The sequence below is a fragment of the Ranitomeya variabilis genome, chromosome 4, assembly GCF_051348905.1.
Source record: "Ranitomeya variabilis isolate aRanVar5 chromosome 4, aRanVar5.hap1, whole genome shotgun sequence".
Lineage (NCBI taxonomy): Eukaryota > Metazoa > Chordata > Amphibia > Anura > Dendrobatidae > Ranitomeya > Ranitomeya variabilis.
In genome coordinates, this window is record NC_135235.1 from 103,047,920 (window position 1) to 103,067,634 (window position 19,715).

Consider the following 19,715-nt stretch of genomic DNA (forward strand, 5'->3'; position numbering starts at 1 on the left):
GGGGCACATGTCTGCAATAAGGATACGTGGATGGGGGACATAACGACAAGAATGGGACCAGGATGGGGCCATATCTACAAGATGGGGACCTGGATGGGGCACATTACTACAAGATAGGGACCAGCATGAGGCACATTACTACAAGATAGGGACCAGCATGGGGCACATTACTACAAGATGGGGACCAGCATGGGGCACATTACTACAAGATGGGGTCCAGCATGGGGCACATTACTACAAGATATGGACCAGTTCAAAAGGTTTATAGAGAAAAAAATGGTATCACTAAAAATGTCATTTTGTCATGCAAATAATGCGGCCTCCGAAAATAAATGATTTTCCATGTGCGGCCCATATACCCAGCCGAGTTTGAGACCCCTGTTCTATACTGTGACAGCCCTTCAGATATTTGTAGACAGCTCTTAAGTCTCTTCTTAGCCTTCTGAGAATCATAGTGGCAGAGCAAGTGCACATTGGTTCTGAGGACCTGCGATTCCCTGGGGGTGAGCTGGGTGCAGCCTAGAAATCACGGCAGGCAAAGTTCAACAGCAAGAGATGTGGCCCAGAAAGTAGATGTGCAAATGGTGGGTGTTGTATTATGACATTGGAATGTTGTATTGTTGGTAATCAATGGAATTAGGTTGAAATTGTGGTTTTTGTCACTTCTTATAATTAACCTACTGGGTATACAATATATTCAGCTGTGATGCTATATATGAATGCTGTGAAAGTATGGGTACATGCCCACAATCAGGAATAGCAGCGTTTTGGATGCAGCGCTCTTGCTTTGCATTCAAAAACCTGTGTTTTACAGTACAAGCACATTGGATGGGATTTATCGAAATCCCATGCCCACTGTGCTTCTATTTAACGATGCATAAACTCACTCGCAGTGTAGGTTTATGAGCCGCAGCATGTCAATTTCTGTTGTGGAGACACCAGTCTCCGCAACAGAAATTACCATTGTAGATACTGTATGTATTGGATGCTGTAAATCCACATTGTTCAATGAACACATGTGGATTTACCTGCATGATTAGAACACAGCGCTTTGGATGCAGCAATAATTGGCTGGGTCCAAAGCGCTGCTGGAATGCCCACCAGGGCCTAAGGATCGTTAAAGGGGTGGTCATTAAAGGGGAAGTCACGGTGGCAGTGGCCCGGTCCGTGGTCCTGGGCATCCAAATTAAAGGGAAGGACTTTAAAGGAGTTGTTGAATAAAGTTTGTTCGTGATGCCATCTGTGGTATTCAGGCAAGGTTTAACCGACGCTGCTTAAAGGGGTCTCCTCGGGTGATGGTACTGCAGCAGGGATGGTATGGCTTCCCGCAGGTGACGCTGGGCCCCCAGGGCTTCTGGTGTAGTAGGAACAGATGGTAGATGGTGTAGAAAGAATCAGAGGACACAAGGTTGCAGTCTCTACCTTTTTGCTGGTGTAAGGCAGCCACAGTCCAGGGTACGGATCACAGGTGCTGGTGTGGTCCAGCCGGCTTGGAAGCGATTCAGGAATCCCCCTAGCAAGGTGAGGTTGCAAGCCTTCCTCTCTGCGCTGTGTTGTAGTCCCTTGCTGCCTTAGGCCTCACACAAGGTCCTCACTTTCTCTCTCTGTCCTTTTTAGGTAGGACACTACCCGCATGGCATTTAACTCCAGCCTTTTTACAGGTGTCTCTCATGATGACTCTGGGCTCTATGTGTTACTGTGCCTTCGGGTGTTAATGGTGGACAGGCGACCTGCAATCTCCTGTCCACTGGTTTCTGCTGTGGGGCATACAGTTACCCCCACAACCTCGGTCTTCCGCACTCCGGTATTCTGCCCTTCAGCGTGGAGGAAGCTCAGTTGCAGCTTCCCTCCAGCTCTTCACTCTCCTTTGCTCCTTCTTCCTTCACACTCTCTACAGACTGTTCTGTCTCTTGCTTTCCTTTCTAGGAGCTGCAGAACCACAGGTCTGCACAGCCTCAGCTTTCCTCACAGGAGCTGTTGCACCTCATGTCTGCACGGCTCCAGCTCTCTTCCAGACTTTCCACTCTCCTTTCACAGACTCACTAATTCCTCCTCCAGCCAGAATATATAGGGAAGCCACCCACAAACTGGATCAGAGCTCCCCCTTCTGGCCTGGAGTCAGAACATGTTGCATGTATGTGTTACCTGTTAAAGGGATCCTTCCTCGCTTTCAAGCATGGCATAACCCTCCCCATGAGGAAGGCAATACCACTGTAACAATTGGTTACCTGGGGTGCTACACTGCTACTTCCTGATTGTGGGAACATAGCCTATGGGGTGTAAGAGGATCATTGGTAATATGCTAGAGGGGAGATATGTTTCAACGAGTTTTGCTCCAGCATGTTTTCAATTGAGAGGGGTTAATCAGCCATGACAGGGCTAGGTCTATTATGAACAGTTGGAGTTGGGCGGGACAGCTGTTCACCATATGTCCACAATAAGGAGGAGTCCAAGAGGTAAAAGTGAAGCCTTTGGACTTAATGATTGTTCTGTGTATTCTGAAGGGGAGCTGATTTTCAGAGCTGGGCACTTGGTAAACATACCTGAATCCTGATTCCTGTGCGAGTGAACCCCACAGTTATAAGGACTATAGTGAGTGCAATTTTGTTTAAATCTGTTTTAATAAATCAGCTGAAAATTAAAATGAGAAGCATTCCTGTGCCTACCTTGTTAAGCAGCCGAGTGAGCCGATCTACCACAGACGGTGGCTAGAAATGTAGGCAAGATCCCGAAGAAGCAAGTCTGATGGCTGTGGACAAACTGCATGTCCTTGATGAGGGCAGCTTTAAGGATGAAACAACGGTTAGACAAAATGGAGAAGCTGATCAAGCATCTGGCTCAAAGCCAGCAGCAGCACCAGCAGCAACTCCTACAACAGCACCAGCAGCTCCAGCAATAGTACTAGTGGAGCGCCCCCACGTTAAGGGCAATGGGGTACTCGGCACCGGCATTCTCTCTCTCGGTTCTGGGGATGTCACGGTGGCCCGACCCGGTCCGAGGCCCTTCTGAGGGGCGCCCAATTAAAGGTGAAGTTTGTCTGGTGTTCGTGACGCCAACTGTGGTATTCAGTCAGGGTGCCCGACGCTGCTTAGGGGTCCGCTGGGGTGATGGAATGGCAGCTAGATGGTATACCTTCCCACAGGTCAAGTATGTCCCCAGGGCTTCCCAGATGTGTAGGTGGTGATGGTGGGCGATGTAAGGCACAATGAATAACGAGGACACAAAGGTTGCAGTCTCTTTACCTTTTACTGAAGACTTCAGCGTCCCCAGTCCAGAGTACCGTTCACAGGGCAGGCAGAGTCTGGCTGGTCCGAAGGCACATCCAGAGTTCCCTTAACCAGGTGGAAATCAGTAGCCTTCCTACTAGCGCCTGTGTGTTGTAGTACCTCCCTGCTGAGCACCACGGGATAGTCCTCACAACTTTCGTTGATGTTTCTGATCTTCTCTCTCTGTCCCCCAGATGGTATGGATAGGACGCACCCGTATGACGGGGTAGGCCTGGAGCTTATTTATAGGGACCCTAGCGATGCCCCTCTCCCACAATTTGCCTCCGTGTCTTCTTAGGTATTAAGGTCGGGCAACCAACTTGGAATTGACTGTCCTGCCGGTCTCTGAAGTAATGCATAGAGTCAATTACTCCCTCGGTGTTCCGGCCACTGGCTACGCGCCTCAGAAGGAGGCTGCTGATCTCAGGGCAGAACTCCTCCCGGTATTATCTCCTTGTGCTGTGACTTCGTTTCTCACTCTCCACAATACACTTCTCTTCGTGTCCTTTCTTAGGATGCTGCCGCAATGGGTGCAGCTCCATAACGTTCTATCTCGTGCTTGGCCTCTGTGAGGATCCCACCCCTGACAGGGACCCTCTGTCTGCAGCTCAGATATTCCTCCTTCTCTTCCTGTCTGCCTGACAGGTCCTTTCTGGGTCAAACCCAGGTAGCTTCTGCCTGACTTCCTATCCAACCCACCAGTTTTACCCGTGTGTGAGGAGTGCCCTAATAGATAGAAGCAAGGCTCCCCCTGGTGGACTGGAGTGTGAAGTGTAGTGTGTGACTTGTGATACCTGGCAAGGTGAACTCCTTTAATACCATCAGACGTAATATCACTCTCCCTGGTGGAAGAGCGACATCACTGCAGCAACCAGGACTCTGGGGCGCTGCACTAGCAGCAGCTCCAGCAGCAGCCACAGCAGCAGCAAGCCCGACAGGAGACATATAAACTACTAATACAACAAATGCAACAGCAGCAGGGCCGGCGTTAGGGGCAGGCAGAATAGGTATTTGCCTAGGGCCGTCATTCTCCCAGGGCCCCCATCCAGTGACATGATGCGAATAGTGGCACACCACTCATCCGATATGAGGTCCGTGAGTCAGTGGGGCCCAGCGCCGGCCCACTTGCATTCAACTGTATCAGCATCATAGATGCCGATACAGTTCAAAGCAATGATGGAGGAGAGCATCAGATGACGATCCCTCTCTCATCATTCCTCATTTGCCTATGATGCATAAGGCATGCAATGACATCACTTTGTCATGTGCCATGCTGGGTAGTGAAGCTGCTGAGACGCGCTGAAGAGATCGTATCAGTAGGGGAACTGTTATGATCCTTAGTGGTTGAGGATCACAAATTACACCAGCTAAGTAACATACATAGGACAAGCTCTAGGGAGGTGGCAAACTGGACTGACCGCAAATCTGAACCTATCCAAACACACTAGAAGTAGCCGGTGAACGTGCCTAAAAATCCTAGACGTCTCGAGCCAGCCTGAGGAACTAACTACCACTAGAGAGAAAGAAAGACCTCTCTTGCCTCCAGAGAAATAATCCCCAAAGATATAGAAGCCCCCAACATATAATAACGGTGAGGTAAGAGGAAGGCACATACACAGGGTGAAAACAGATTCAGCAAATGAGGCCCACTAATACTAGATAGCAGAAAATAGTAAAGGGGTCTGTGCGGTCAGCAAAAAACCCTTACAAAATATCCACACTGAGATTTCAAGAACCCCCGCACCAACTAACGGTGTGGGGGGAGAAACTCAGTCCCCTAGAGCAACCAGCAAGCGAGGAAATCACATTTTAGCGAGCTGGACTAAAAACATAATGAATGCTGATAATCAAAAAATGATCAAACAAAAACTTAGCTTGTCTTGGAGAGACTGGGAGCAAGGTAGTCACAAGGAATCTGAAGAGCACTGAATACATTGAGAGCAGGCAAGGAACTGAGTATCCAGGTGAGCTAAATAGGAAACCAACCAAGGATAACGAACAAGCTGATGCTGCCAACCTGCAAAAAGACAACACTACACAGTACCGCTTGTGACCACTAGAGGGAGCCCAAAAACAGAGTTCACAACAGGGAACAAGGAGAGGTAAATAAAGTAAATTTTTTTTATACCAGTAAGTACATGGTGGTCATAATACTGCAGGACTGTGGAGCAGCATTATACCCTATGGGGGGGCTGCATTATACACTATGAGGTGGCTGCATTATGTTCTACAGGGTAATTGCATTAAACTCTATGGGGTAGCTGCATTATATTCTATGGGCTTTCTGTATTATATTCTATGGGGTGGATGAATTATACTCTATGGGGTGGTTGCATTATACTCTATGGTTTGGCTGCATTACACTCTATCGGGTGGCTGCTTTATACTCTATGGGGTGGCTGCACAATACTCTGAGAGGGCCTGCATTATTTTCTTGAAGGGGCCTGCATGATACTTTATGAGGTGGGCTGCATTACACTATTTGAGGGGGTTGCATTATACTTTGAGGGGTTCTGCATTATACTCTGTTGGGGGCTACATTATACTCTATTGAGGACTATGGGGTGCATTATATTATATGGGGGCTTCATTATACTATATGGAGGCTGCATTACACTCTATCAAGGACTATGGGGCGGGCATTATACTATATGTACTATAAGGGACATGCATTATACTATATGAAAGACTATGGTGAGTATTATACTATGGGGAGTGCATTACACTATATGAAGGACTATGGGGTGTGCATTATACAATATAGAGGTCTATAGGATGCATTATACTATATTGAGGACTATGGGGAGTAAATTATACTATAGGGAGGATATGATCTGTGCATTATACTATATGGAGTGCTATGCAGAGTGCATTATACTGTATGGAGGACTATGGGGTATGAATCATACTATATGGAGGTCTATGGGGACTGTATTATACTATATGAAGGACTATGGGATGATATGGAGGAATGGGGGACTATGGGGAGTGTATTATTCTATATTGAAGACTATGGGGAGTGTATTATACTATATGGAGGACTATGGGGAGTGTATTATACTATTTTTAGGACTATGGGGGTGTATTATATAATATGGAGTACTTTGGGGAGTGTATTATAAAATATGGAAGGCTATGGGGAATGTAGGGAGTGTATTACACTATGTGGAGGGCTATGGATAGTGTATTCTACTATACAGAGGGCTATGGGGAGTGTATTATACTATATGGAGAACTATGGGGAGTGTATTATGTTATATGGAGGACTATGGGGAATGTAGGGAGTGAATTATACTATATGGAGGGCTATGGGGATTGTATTCTACTATACGGAGGGCTATGGAGAGTGTATTATACTATATGGAGAACTATGGGGAGTGTATTATGTTATATGGAGAACTATGGGGAATGTAGGGAGTGAATTATACTATATGGAGGGCTATGGGGAGTGTATTCTACTATACGGAGGGCTATGGGGAGTGCATTATACTATATGGAATGCTATGGAGCACATTATAATATATGGAGGACTATGGGGCACAGTACACTGTATAGAGGACTATGGGGTGTGCATTATACGATATGGAGGACTATGGGGTGCATTATACTATTTGGAGCACTATGGGGTGTATTATACTAAACAAGCAAAATGCTGCCTATTCTTTGAGTGATTGGTTTGTTTATGCCAGAACAAAAATCATTGTTGTCAGCAGCACATTGTCCTGTGAAAACTGCAAAAATGCTGCTGATAACATGATTCTGTATGTGGACAGATTGACCTATTAGTGATTGTTCTATCCTACTAGAGAAAACCCTTTTTAAAATATAACCTTTAGGGTATGTGCACACGTCCGGATTTCTTGCAGAAATTTCCTGAAGAAAACCGGAAATTTTCTGCAAGAAATCCGCATTTTTTTTTTAGCGGTTTTTTTCCGTTTTTTTTCGCGGTTTTTTTAGCATTTTGCAAGCGTAATTAGCTTGCAGAATGCTACAGTTTTCCAAGCGATCTGTAGCATCGCTTGGAAAACTGACTGACAGGTTGGTCACACTTGTCAAACATACTGTTTGACAAGTGTAACCAACTTTTTACTATAGATGCTGCTTATGCAGCATCTATAGTAAAAGATAGAATGTTTAAAAAAAATAAAAAAAATAAAAAAATGGTTATACTCACCCTCTGCAGCCTCCGTTCCTATAGATGCCGGTGTGGTTCAGGGCCTTCGGTGACGTCACGGCTTGTGATTGGTCGCGAGCGGTCACATGAGCGGTCACGCGACCAATCACAAGACAGTGACGTCACCGCAGGTCCTGAACCACACCATCTATAGGAACAGAAGCGGCAGCATGCAGCGGTGAGAGGCGGGAACACTCCGGGGACATCGAAGGTGAGTATAGGACTATTTTTTATTTTAATTATTTTTTTTCGACCAATTATATGGTGCCCAGTGTGTGGAGGAGAGTCTCTTCTCCTCCACCCTGGGTACCAACCGCATATAATCTGCTTACTTCCTGCATGGTGTGCACAGCCCCGTGCGGGAAGTAAGCAGATCAATGCACTCCTAGGTGTGCGGAATCCCCGCAATTTCGCATTTTTAATGAACATGTTGCTTTTTTTTCCGCGATGCGATTTTTTCGCGGAAAAAAATCGCAACATTTGCACAAAAAATGCGGAATACCCTGTAAATAATAGGAGGCATAGGTTAGCGTTTTTTTCACGTTTGTATAGCGAAAAAACGCAAAAAAAACGCGAAAAATCCTGAACGTGTGCACATGGCCTAATAAGTAAAATAAAATAGAAACACAAAGTCTAGATACCCCCTAAATAGAAATTCCTCAATACAATGGACTGTAAAATGCTAGAGGCAAACAACCATAAAAACCCTCTAGTCTACTTGTATCACTAGTATAATATTAATCTAGCTTATAACCTCCTCTGCTTGTAAGATACAACAGGTACAGGGGTAAGCTCATTCACATACCTCACAATAAAGAAAAAAATTGCACCAAAATCAATTACTCAATTACTCTTGTATGGACAAAAAGTGATAGAATTGTGCTCGCATATACTAACAGTCTCACTCAGCTGATGTGTAGAAATGAGTGATCTGCTCCTAGATACCAATCTGCCTGGATGCCTACCTAGGTGCGGAGGTTGGCACCCTAAGAAAAGCGAGAATGGCGCTCACAGCCAATGCACATAATAGTCACTAATATTATTACATTACAAAGACTATTAGTATCTAGGTACTATTGCAGCACATTACCATAACTATGCCATCATCCCCAAACCATTATGATGAACAGGGGATTATATGTTGCTAATGTAAGGAGGTTGCTTTCCCTGCTCCTTGCCTGGAACCACATAGTCAGACAGCTGGGTTGTTGGGGGGAAGACTTTCTGCCCTGGACAGAGGGTACGAGGTGACTGCTGGGAAGAGAGAGGTGTGGTCAGAAAAGAGCGGGAGAGCAGAGAGAAGGCAGCGCGCCAAAGAGAGGGCAGGCTGCAGCGCCGTGCTCCCCTAAAAGTAGTGCTCCCCGTGAGGGCACTGAGGCTGAGATACCCACCAGAGTGAAGGCTGGATGTGGGGGTGTAGATTTGGAAGCCTCCTGAATCAGAGACAGTGACTGTGCAGCCCTGGTGACCGCAGTGACAAGCAAAGATCCCTGAGTGTGATAAGTAACTGCCCAGTGTGTGTGTGACATCGTTACTACAGAGAGACTGTCAGCCTGGTGCACAGAGGCTCTTGCAGCAGTGAGGAAGACTGTGCTATTTCCTGGTTCCAGTTTCACTTTGAGAAGAACAGGCTGCAAAAGTTTAACCCCGGAGTCTCCAGGAGTCTCCAGTTCTCAGAAGACAGGAAAGACTTCAGACTCTTCAAGTGCTGCTGGTGACTGTACCCACATTGGAATAAGGATCCTTCAGTCGGGACCTCCCTGGACTGATAAGTTACAAGAACACTCGTTAACCCTTTTGTTTCCGTTTAACTGTTTACTATTGATTTACCTCTATTAACTCCCTGTTTACTCCCTGCGAGGAGAATCTACTCCTGTTAATAAATTCCCCTCAACAGTCGGTCTGTCTGTTCCGTGGTGACATACGCAACCCTGCACTCTATTACACTTGGCGTAGTCGGCAGGATGTCACACGGTAGCGCGGAAGGGGCAGACCAAGCAGTTGAGGGAGGTCCCAGGTCCCCTCCCTAGCTATGTTAGCTAACCTGCCAAGATTTTCAGGGAGTAATGTCATGTTGTGGGGTTGGACGGAGCGCATCCGAGGGATGATGCGGATGCATCCTATGACACCGGCTCTGCAGGCGGAAATAGCTGTGATGGCCCTACAGGGGGATGCACGGGACTCTGTTATGCTCAGACCCCCCCAGGCGAGAGATACCCTGGGCAAAGTATTACGTATACTTGAGGAGACGCATGGGGACCCCACTGACGTAGGGGAGCTGCGCATGCGACTGTTCCGCCGGGTACAAAGAGAGGGGGAGACCGTGACTAGTGTTGAGCGATACCGTCCAATACTTGAAAGTATCGGTATCGGAAAGTATCGTCCGATACCGGCAAAGTATCGGATCTAATCCGATACCGATACCCGATACCAATACAAGTCAATGGGACTCAAGTATCGGACGGTATTCCTGATGGTTCCCAGGGTCTGAAGGAGAGGAAACTCTCCTTCAGGCCCTGGGATCCATATTAATGTGTAAAATAAAGAATTAAAATAAAAAAATATTGCTATACTCACCCTCTGACGCAGCCTGGACCTCACCGAGGGAACCGGCAGCGTTGTTTGCTTAAAATGCGCGCTTTTACTTCCTTCCGTGACGTCACGGCTTGTGATTGGTCGCGTGCCGCCCATGTGGCCGCGACGCGACCAATCACAGCAAGCCGTGACGTAATTTTCAGGTCCTCAATGCCTAATTTTAGGCATTCATGATTTTAAAATTACGTTCCGGCTTGTGATTGGTCGCGTCGCGGTCACATGGGCGACGCGACCAATCACAAGCCGTGACGTCAATGGAGGCAGGAGATGCGCGCATTTTTAAAATTACGTCACGGCTTGTGATTGGTTGCGTGCCGCCCATGTGACCGCGACGCGACCAATCACAGCAAGCCGTGACGTAATTTCAGGTCCTGAATGCAGAAATAGGCATCAGGACCTGAAATCACAATCCGTGACGTCACGGAAGGAAGTAAAAGCGCGCATTTTAAGCAAACAACGCTGCGGGTTCCCTCGGTGAGGTCCAGGCTGCGTCGGAGAGGTGAGTATAGCAATATTTTTTATTTTAATTCTTTATTTTACACATTAATGTTGTTTCGATACCGATACCCGATACCACAAAAGTATCGGATCTCGGTATCGGAATTCCGATACCCGCAAGTATCGGCCGATACCCGATACTTGCGGTATCGGAATGCTCAACACTAACCGTGACGCAATATATGAATGCACTGCAGGAGCTTCATACTGCCATTATACGGAAGGACGGCGTAGGTGTGGGGTCAGTTGACGTTGTGCTGCGAGACCAACTGGTGACAGGCTTGCGAGATGTGATGAAACAGGCCCTGTGAGACCGCATGCGCGTAAAGCTAGATATGACTTTCTCTGAGGTCGGGAGTGAGGCACGCACGCGTGAGCAAGAGCAAGGGGTGGTAGGGCCAGTGAGAAAGGTATGGAGCAGGGAGGTAACAGCCCCTCAATGGGTAGAAGACTTGAAGACGGAGGTAAAGCGAGTCCGTGAGGAGGTGGATGAATATAAGAAGATCCCTGCTGCAGAGTACAGCCCTCCAGTGCGAGAAAGAGAGACCGCCCCCCAAAGTGAGACTAGTGCCGCTCGGCGAAGACGACTGCCTAGATGCTACAACTGCGGAGCACCCAGTCACAATGAAGAGGAGGCGATGTGGACCCGAGATTCCCAGCTGAAGAAAAGAAGAATCTGGGAGGAGATTGAGAGTCTGGGAAAAGCCCTTACTGCCGTTTTGGGGACCAGCGGCATACCCCGAGGTAACGTGCGGAAGCCACCAGAAAGAGATAGAGGAGAGGTGCGCAGCATGAAGAAGGCTTCGGTGGTGGCCCCAGAGTGTAACTCCGTATCCTGGGGTGAAGAGCAACCGCAGATGAGAGATGTCCCCCGCCGAGGTCGACGATCCAGACTGAAGCGCCCTCCAGACCGACGCAGACGTGAGTGCTGGTCGTGCAGAAAGGTGGGACACATGTCCAGAAATTGCCCTACCCGAGAAGAGCGGTGGCAGACATCCGCTCACCCCTCTGAGGGTCCTGCTAACTGGAGGGAACGTCGCCCCTGGAGGGAATGGTACGGCAGGAGGAGAAGAGTTCCACCTAGGACAAGACAGTACCACAATGTCGGACGCCAAGGAGAGGTGGAGAAGGTGAAATGACTGGTGAGATGACTGCGCTGTCCCAACGCGTAAAGGCGAACCTGGTGGATCTACAGCCTGGGTCTGAAGGTTTTGTTGGTGAGACTCAGTCCGGAGGAAAGAAAGTGACGTTCACTCAAGAAGACCACCAAAGTGCTTTACTACCTTGCCCAGCACGAGTTCCCGAAGAAGGAGAGAAAGTGCCAAGTGTTCCTGCGACACTCGTTTTCAAGGTCCGAGCCAATGAGAAGGAGAAACCACTGATGTCATCCCCTGAGGTGAAGAATGTGCTGGCTGTCAGCTCACCAGTTCCTGATCGGACAGGGGAAATGGAACAGCTGTGTGAGACAGGGCGTGTGGTTGAGAAGCCCTGGGAAGTGATGTCCGCAGAGCCCGGTGCAGATGACAAAGAGTACGGCCTGCATGGTCTTAATTCATCTGACTCAAGCTTCGACGAGAATGCTCCTGTCAAAGAGAGGGGGAGCTATGGAGAAGAATTGCTTGAACTAAGCCCCCAGACTGAGGAACCTGAGCAAGAAGCCCCTACGCAAACACCTGCTACCGGCAAGGCTAAGAAGAAGAAGAAAAAGAGGAAGAGGACAGCAGTTGTTGATGAAGCAGAGAAAGCGTATCTCAACCTGACTGATGAACAGCTCCTAAACCATTTAGTTTGGGAGTATGCAAGAAGAAAGGCAGAAGGAGATGCAAGGATTGCCAGTATCTGACTCCCCTCAGAAGAACAAAGAGAAGCACGAAGAGACCTCGCCCTTGGAATGGCGAGCTTTAAGAGAGGGGGAATGTAAGTAGGTTGCTTTCCCTGCTCCTTGCCTGGAACCACATAGTCAGACAGCTGGGTTGTTGGGGGGAAGACTTTCTGCCCTGGACAGAGGGTACGAGGTGACTGCTGGGAAGAGAGAGGTGTGGTCAGAAAAGAGCGGGAGAGCAGAGAGAAGGCAGCGCGCCAAAGAGAGGGCAGGCTGCAGCGCCGTGCTCCCCTAAAAGTAGTGCTCCCCGTGAGGGCACTGAGGCTGAGATACCCACCAGAGTGAAGGCTGGATGTGGGGGTGTAGATTTGGAAGCCTCCTGAATCAGAGACAGTGACTGTGCAGCCCTGGTGACCGCAGTGACAAGCAAAGATCCCTGAGTGTGATAAGTAACTGCCCAGTGTGTGTGTGACATCGTTACTACAGAGAGACTGTCAGCCTGGTGCACAGAGGCTCTTGCAGCAGTGAGGGAGACTGTGCTATTTCCTGGTTCCAGTTTCACTTTGAGAAGAACAGGCTGCAAAAGTTTAACCTCGGAGTCTCCAGGAGTCTCCAGTTCTCAGAAGACAGGAAAGACTTCATACTCTTCAAGTGCTGCTGGTGGTGACTGTACCCACATTGGAATAAGGACCCTTCAGTCAGGACCTCCCTGGACTGATAAGTTACAAGAACACTCGTTAACCCTTTCGTTTCCGTTTAACTGTTTACTATTGATTTACCTCTATTAACCCCCTGTTTACTCCCTGCGAGGAGAATCTACTCCTGTTAATAAATTCCCCTCAACAGTTGGTCTGTCTGTTCCGTGGTGACATACGCAACCCTGCACTCTATTACACTAACATAGAACAACAAGCTCTCACAATAATGAGTAAATATTTCAACAGATATAATTACACGCCAAGGCACCACATACAAAACTATCGTAGATAGGCAGTAAGGACACAAAAGTCCTAATGATACAACTGCACTTATCTGCTAGGATGTGGTGCTGCATAAAGGTGGCTGAAGATCATGATGATATGACTCCTCAGATGAAAACAACAGACTCTCGACCCGTTTCCACCACAAACGGGTTCATCAGGAGAGGTTCATGATAGCATGGCAGTGGAGAGTTGTCCAAAAGATGAGCCCTTGTGATATTCCCCCTTGTGATAGATTCAATTTTGTAAGATGATTGTTTTATCCCATCATTGTTCCCTAGCAGGTGTAAAGAGGCCTGGACACAAGCATCAAAATACTTCAATATTGTCAATCACGCTCGTCTAGTGGCCTGAACTCAGCTCATGTAAATACAGCTGAAATGTTTCTTTGTAATGGTGAATGTTAACATTTGGGGCCCACTTTAGACTTTTACCCAGGGCCCAACTTTGTCTAAAACCAGCCTAGAACAGCAGCAATGGCAGATGGAACTCCTGACAGTGTATGTTCACATCAGAGAAACCGCCCCAACCCCAAGTCCAGATGATAATTCTCACATCCGTAAGGCAGTAAGACGAGCTATGCAAAAGTTGCTCCAGGGGGACAGTTGAGGCATTTTTGGCGGTACTTCAAAGGGACTCTATTTGATAGGGTGCCCTATCTAACTGAAGAGCCCAAAAAGGCTTATTATGAGCTCATCTTACAGGATGCAAAGGAATATTCCAAACTAAACACAGCATTCATTTGGCATACTTGGGAGTGACTTTGTCTGTCAGGAGGACACAACAGGTCATTATATGATTTATGGAGGTGCTGTCCCTTCTCTTTTTTGAGCATATTGCATGTTCTGTCCTTTTTTTTCTTCGGATGTGCACTCCTCCCATTTCGCACAGGTGATTTTAATTAGCAGGAGACTGCAAAGTAAGGGGTCTAGCCCATTTTTGCTCTTACTGAAGAGCTGGAGGAAGGTGAGTTTCATTACTCCTTTCATTTGGGGTGGGTGCTGTGTGGCAGCCATTGTTGCTGCGGTTTGTGCTGGTGGGGTTGCGCAGTCTGGAGTCATGGGGACTCAGTCTTGCAGCATGGGTGCTGTGGGGCACCAGGCCGTCAGCCCTGCTGGTTCATAGCTGCTGTGGCGGTGGCCGGTACACGGCTCCGCTCCATTAGGGCGGTAGGACCCACTACGAGGTTTGCCGTGACATGGCAGTGGGCTTCATACAGTCTGATCAGAATGTTAAACTGAGAACCTCATGTTCAGTTATATATATTTTTGCTGAGTGGCATTAGATCATTGTATGATTTTTGGAGGTGCTGTCCTTTCTCTTTTTTGAGCAGGACACAACAGGTCCACCAATGGTCGTATTTCGGCGACAAAACACCCCACTCCCACTTGCTATTTCTGGTTAAGAAAGGGTTGAGGCCAGAATCCTCCACTCCAACCCAGATGGTTGAACGCGTAGTAATGGACAGACTTATTCACGCCCTCCCTAGACCAGTGCAGACCTGGGTTGCCCATGGAGATCCTCAGAATGCGGACGACCTAGTGAAAAGATTTCAGGTGGTTGAGAAATCATTAGGGAAACCAGGTACCATCGCCTTCCATACTGAGGTACCCAATAGAAGACTGACTAAAAAAAAAAGGTATTAGAGCCACAAATAGTGGGCATCCAAGGGCCCTCTGAGGGGTTGCCGAGGGAAGGAGTTAAAAACTTAACTTGTTGGAGGTGTCAGGGTCTGGGCACATTGTCCCATGTACCCTGAACTGATGTACTGCAGCTTAGGGCAGCGTGGTTTGAATCATGCTTATCCGGCATGCAGTGTGGACTGTAAACCCGGGAGGGGACCGAAGAAATGTCGCTTGACGATAAATAGAGTACTGGTGTTGGAACTCTGGGACACTGGGAGCCTAGTGATCCTACTAAGGACTCCACTGCCTCAGCAGTTGACCCCCAGAAGGATTATGTGGGTCCGCTGTATACACGGGAAAGCTAAAGAATACACTGTCACTCGAGTAACCATAGAAACTATCTGTGACACCAAGTGCCATGAGGTCAGATTGGTCTAGGACTTGATACACCCGATTATAATAGAGTGGTACTTTACCTTACTCTGGGAGTTATGGCTGAAAAGGGAGGCGCCAAGTGACTCAGATAAGAGCTGGGTTGCTCTTGAAAACCCCTCATCACAGTCAGAGGCGGATGGATTTCCCCTGTGTGTGATTGTGGGTGATGAAGATGAGACAGCGACCCCTGAGGCCGACATCCCTGAGTTGGGGGTTTCCAGGGAGATCTTTGGGATTGCTCAACTGAAGGACCGTACGCTAAAAGGGGCATTTGATAATGTCACAGTGTTAAATAGGGTTGCTCAAGAGCCAACACCAGGTTTCCACACTTTACAGTAAATGGGAATTTGCTATATCGGGTGTCAAAGGAGGAAAGGTATTGGAACAACTGAGGGTATGTGCACACGTCAGGATTTCTTGCAGAAATTTCCTGAAGAAAACCGGAAATTTTCTGCAAGAAATCCGCATGTTTCTTTTTGCGTTTTTTTCCCCTTTTTTTCGTGGTTTTTTTAGCATTTTGCAAGCGTAATTAGCTTGCAGAATGCTAAAGTTTTCCAAGCGATCTGTAGCATCGCTTGAAAAACTGATTGACAGGTTGGTCACACTTGTCAAACATAGTGTTTGACAAGTGTGACCAACTTTTTACTATAGATGCAGCCTATGCAGCATCAATAGTAAAAGATAGAATGTTAAAAATAATTAAAAAAAATTTAAAAAAATGGTTATACTCACCTTCTGCAGACAGCCGATCTCCTCAGCGGCTTCCGTTCCTATAGATGGTGTGTGCAGGACCTTCGATGACGTCGCGGTCACGTGACCGCGACGTCATCGCGGTCATGTGACCGCGACGTCATTGCAGGTCCTTCACACACACCAGCTATAGGAACGGAAGCGGCAGCGTGCACCGCTGAGAGGCGGGAAGACTCCGGGGGCCATCGAAGGTGAGTATATGACTATTTTTTATTTTAATTCTTTTTTTTTTACCAATTATACAGTCTCCTCTCCTCCACCCTGGGTACCAACCGCACATGATCTGCTTACTTCCCGCATGGTGGGCATAGCCCCATGCGGGAAGTAAGCAGATCAATGCATTCCTAGGTGTGCGGAATCCCCGCAATTCCGCAAATTTAATGAACATGTTGCTTTTTTTCCGCGATGCGATTTTTTCGCGGAAAAAAATGCAACATTTGCACAAGATATGCGGAATACACTGAAAATAATGGGAGGCATATGTAAGCGTTTTTTCACGTTTTTATCACGTTTTTATAGCGAAAAAATGCGAAAAAAGCAAAAAATACTGAACGTGTGCACATGGCCTGACAGTACCAGGGCTCTATATGCATAGAGTGTTAGAATGGACCCATTTTCATATCTTGGGTGGGCATGTGGGTGTAGACATGACCGAAGAGTGGATTATTCAAAGGTTCTACTGGCCCGGATGTCACCGAGAGATTTTGAACAATTGTCGGTCCTGTCCTACTTGTCAACTAACTGTCTCTCACTTCAACATTCCCCTAGTGCCTTTACCCACTATAGAGGTCACATTTGACCACATTGCCACAGATCTAGTCAGATCCTTGTAAAGTCTGCCTGAGGGCATTAATATATCCTGGTGGTTCTGGACTACGCAACGCGGTTCCCGGAGGTAGTACCCCTAAGAAACTCCTCAGCTGGAAGTATAGCCTGAGAATTAGTCCATATTTATTTTCCCAGACCGGCCTGCCAAATCAGATCCTGACAGATCAAGGAATTCCGTTCATGTCCAAAGTGATGAGAGAGTTGCGGAAGACCCTCCAGATTATGCAACTCAAGAAGTCAGTATACCGTCTGTAAAAGCACGGCGTGATGGAGAGGTTTAATAAGACTCTGAAGGCCATGCTCAAGAAGGTCGTAGAGATGGATGGTCTATACTGGGACTGCATACTACCGTATCTTATGTTTTCCATCAGGGAAGTTCCACAGGCCTCTACGGAGTTCTCTCCTTTTGAACTGTTATATGGCTTGCACCCTCGGGGTCTCCTGGGTGTTGCAAAGGAGACCTGGGAAGCATCCCACCAAAGCATTATTGAGCATGTAGCCAGGATGTAGGAGAGAATTGCAAAGGTAATGACGATTGTGAGAATCTCCTCCAAGCACAAGGTGCTCAGTCAAGGGTCTACAATCGGTCAGCATAGCTAAGGCAGTTTATCCCTGAAGATTGAGTCATAGTTCCAATTGCCACAATGGAAAGTAAATTTCTGACTAAGTGGCAATGTGACCATACTTCGCTCAGTTTTTCGATCATACAAAATGTTCAAAAAGCTGAGCGAAGTTAACTATAAGGTTCACCAGCCAGGGAGAAGAAAACCCTATTTGGTCAACCACATCAACCTGCTTAAGCCATGGCATGATGGAGAACCGCGGTAAGCTCCCTGTCTGGGGGCTAACCCCAATGCCAATGTTGAGGTGGCCCAGAAAAAACAGTGCTGACAACGGCTCCTGCAAAATGAGACCTGTTTTCAGAGTTGCCGTGATGTACTCAGACCGTGGAGTACGAAGTTCTGTTGGAACTGCCCGTGCGGGTAAACCTTAAGCCATATCGAATAAACAGAAGCCTGCCACAATGTGATTTTGAAGGAGGTCAGAAGAATGTTGAGCCTGAAGAGTCGAAGAGTGGCTGGTCCAATCCCATTTTCTCTGTACCGAAGCCAAATAGAGAATGGCGGTTTTGTAATGATTATGATAAGCTGAATGAGGTGTCCAAGTTTGATGTGTATTTGATGCCCCGGGTCGATGAGCTCATTGAGAGGTTGGAGTCAGCAAGATACATCACCAGCCTGGAACTATAAAAAGGGTACTGGCAAATTCCCATGTCCCAAACAGCCAAAGACTGCCTTCTCTACACCTGATAGGTGTTTACAATACACCAGGATGCCTATTGGTCTCCAAGGAGCCCCAGCCACCTTCCAGTGGGAAATGGGCCAGGTCTTAACTCCTCCCAAGAAATACACCACAGCTTACCTAGACGTTATTGTGATCTTCAGCCCGGATTGGGAAAGTCATCTGCAAATGTTCCAGTCATTGCATAAAGCCCTGAGGAAGGTGAGGTTTACCATAAATCCAAAGAAGTGCGGCAAGGAAAAGGAGGAGGCCAAATACCTAGGCTATTTCGTTGGTAGGGGTGAAATAAAGCCCCTGGAGAACAAGGTGGAGACGATCCAAAATTGGCGGCAACCAGTCTTTAAGAAACAGGTTAGGGCGTTTCTAGGAATTGTGGGATACTATTGGTGGTTCATCCTGAATTTTGTCATGAGAGCCGCACCTCTGACCGATCTCCTTGAAGGTGCACAGTCATCAATGGCCAATTGTACTTCTGAAGTGGAAACGGCTTTTCAGGACTTTAACCTATCTCTGTGTAAACAGTTGGTCTTGGTCTCACCCGTCTTCATGAAGGAGTTCGTGGTCCAGAAGGATGCTTCAGAAGGCAAGCTGGGAGCCGTGTTGTCACAGGAAATAACTAGAGAAGAACATCCAATCATTTACCTAAGTAGTAAACTATCCTCCTGTGAGAAAAGTTATGCCGTTGTAGAAAAAGAATGCTTGGCCAATTGACACTTTGAAGTACTACCTGCTGGACCAAAAGTTTACGTTGGTGTCAGACCATGCACCCCTGAGATGGATGAAGGAGAGGAATGGGAAGAATGCCTGGGTGACTAGATGGTTTCTGTCACTCCAGGACTTCAGCTTCCATGTGGAGCATATGCCAGGGAAACTACACGCTAACGCAGATGCCCTCTTGAGGCTTCCCTGCCTTGTGACTGAAAATGCCAAACCCTTCAGCTTTGGGCAGATGGGGTATATGTAAGAGGGTCACTAGTAATGTGCTAGAGAGGAGCTGGGCTCTTGGTAAACAGAACTGAATCCTGTTTCCTGTGCGGGCGAACCCCGCAGTTATAATGACTATAGTGAGTGCTGTTTTGTTTATGTCAAGAAGACTGAATATGTCTATTTCTTTTGTTGGGACTGGGTTATGAAGCTTGTTTTACTAAACCAGTTTAAAATTTAAATGAGAATCATGCCTGTAACTACCTCATTAAGCAGCCGATTGAGCCGATCTACCACAGGAGATAAACATCTGCTAGGCAGATACTACACACAGAGCTGTAGCTAGGGATTTAGCCTTGGGGTCCGAACATCTCAGGGTGGGCTCCCAAACACAACCCAGATACCTGGAAACTGAGCAAAAGCAATTGGCCTTAACTGGGATGTACTGCCTCTACTTTGTGACATGCTCAAAAAGTTTAATAATAGGCTGCTGCATCCCTGAGTGTGATGGTGAGG

At 47.4% G+C, this 19,715-nt stretch overlaps 1 protein-coding gene across 1 annotated transcript in view; it reads left to right on the plus strand.

Moving 5' to 3' along the window:
- The window catches only part of PKD2L1 (polycystin 2 like 1, transient receptor potential cation channel), a 150,605-nt gene that overhangs the window by 30,682 nt on the left and 100,208 nt on the right, over positions 1-19,715 (plus strand). The gene's annotated exons all lie outside the window — the stretch shown is intronic.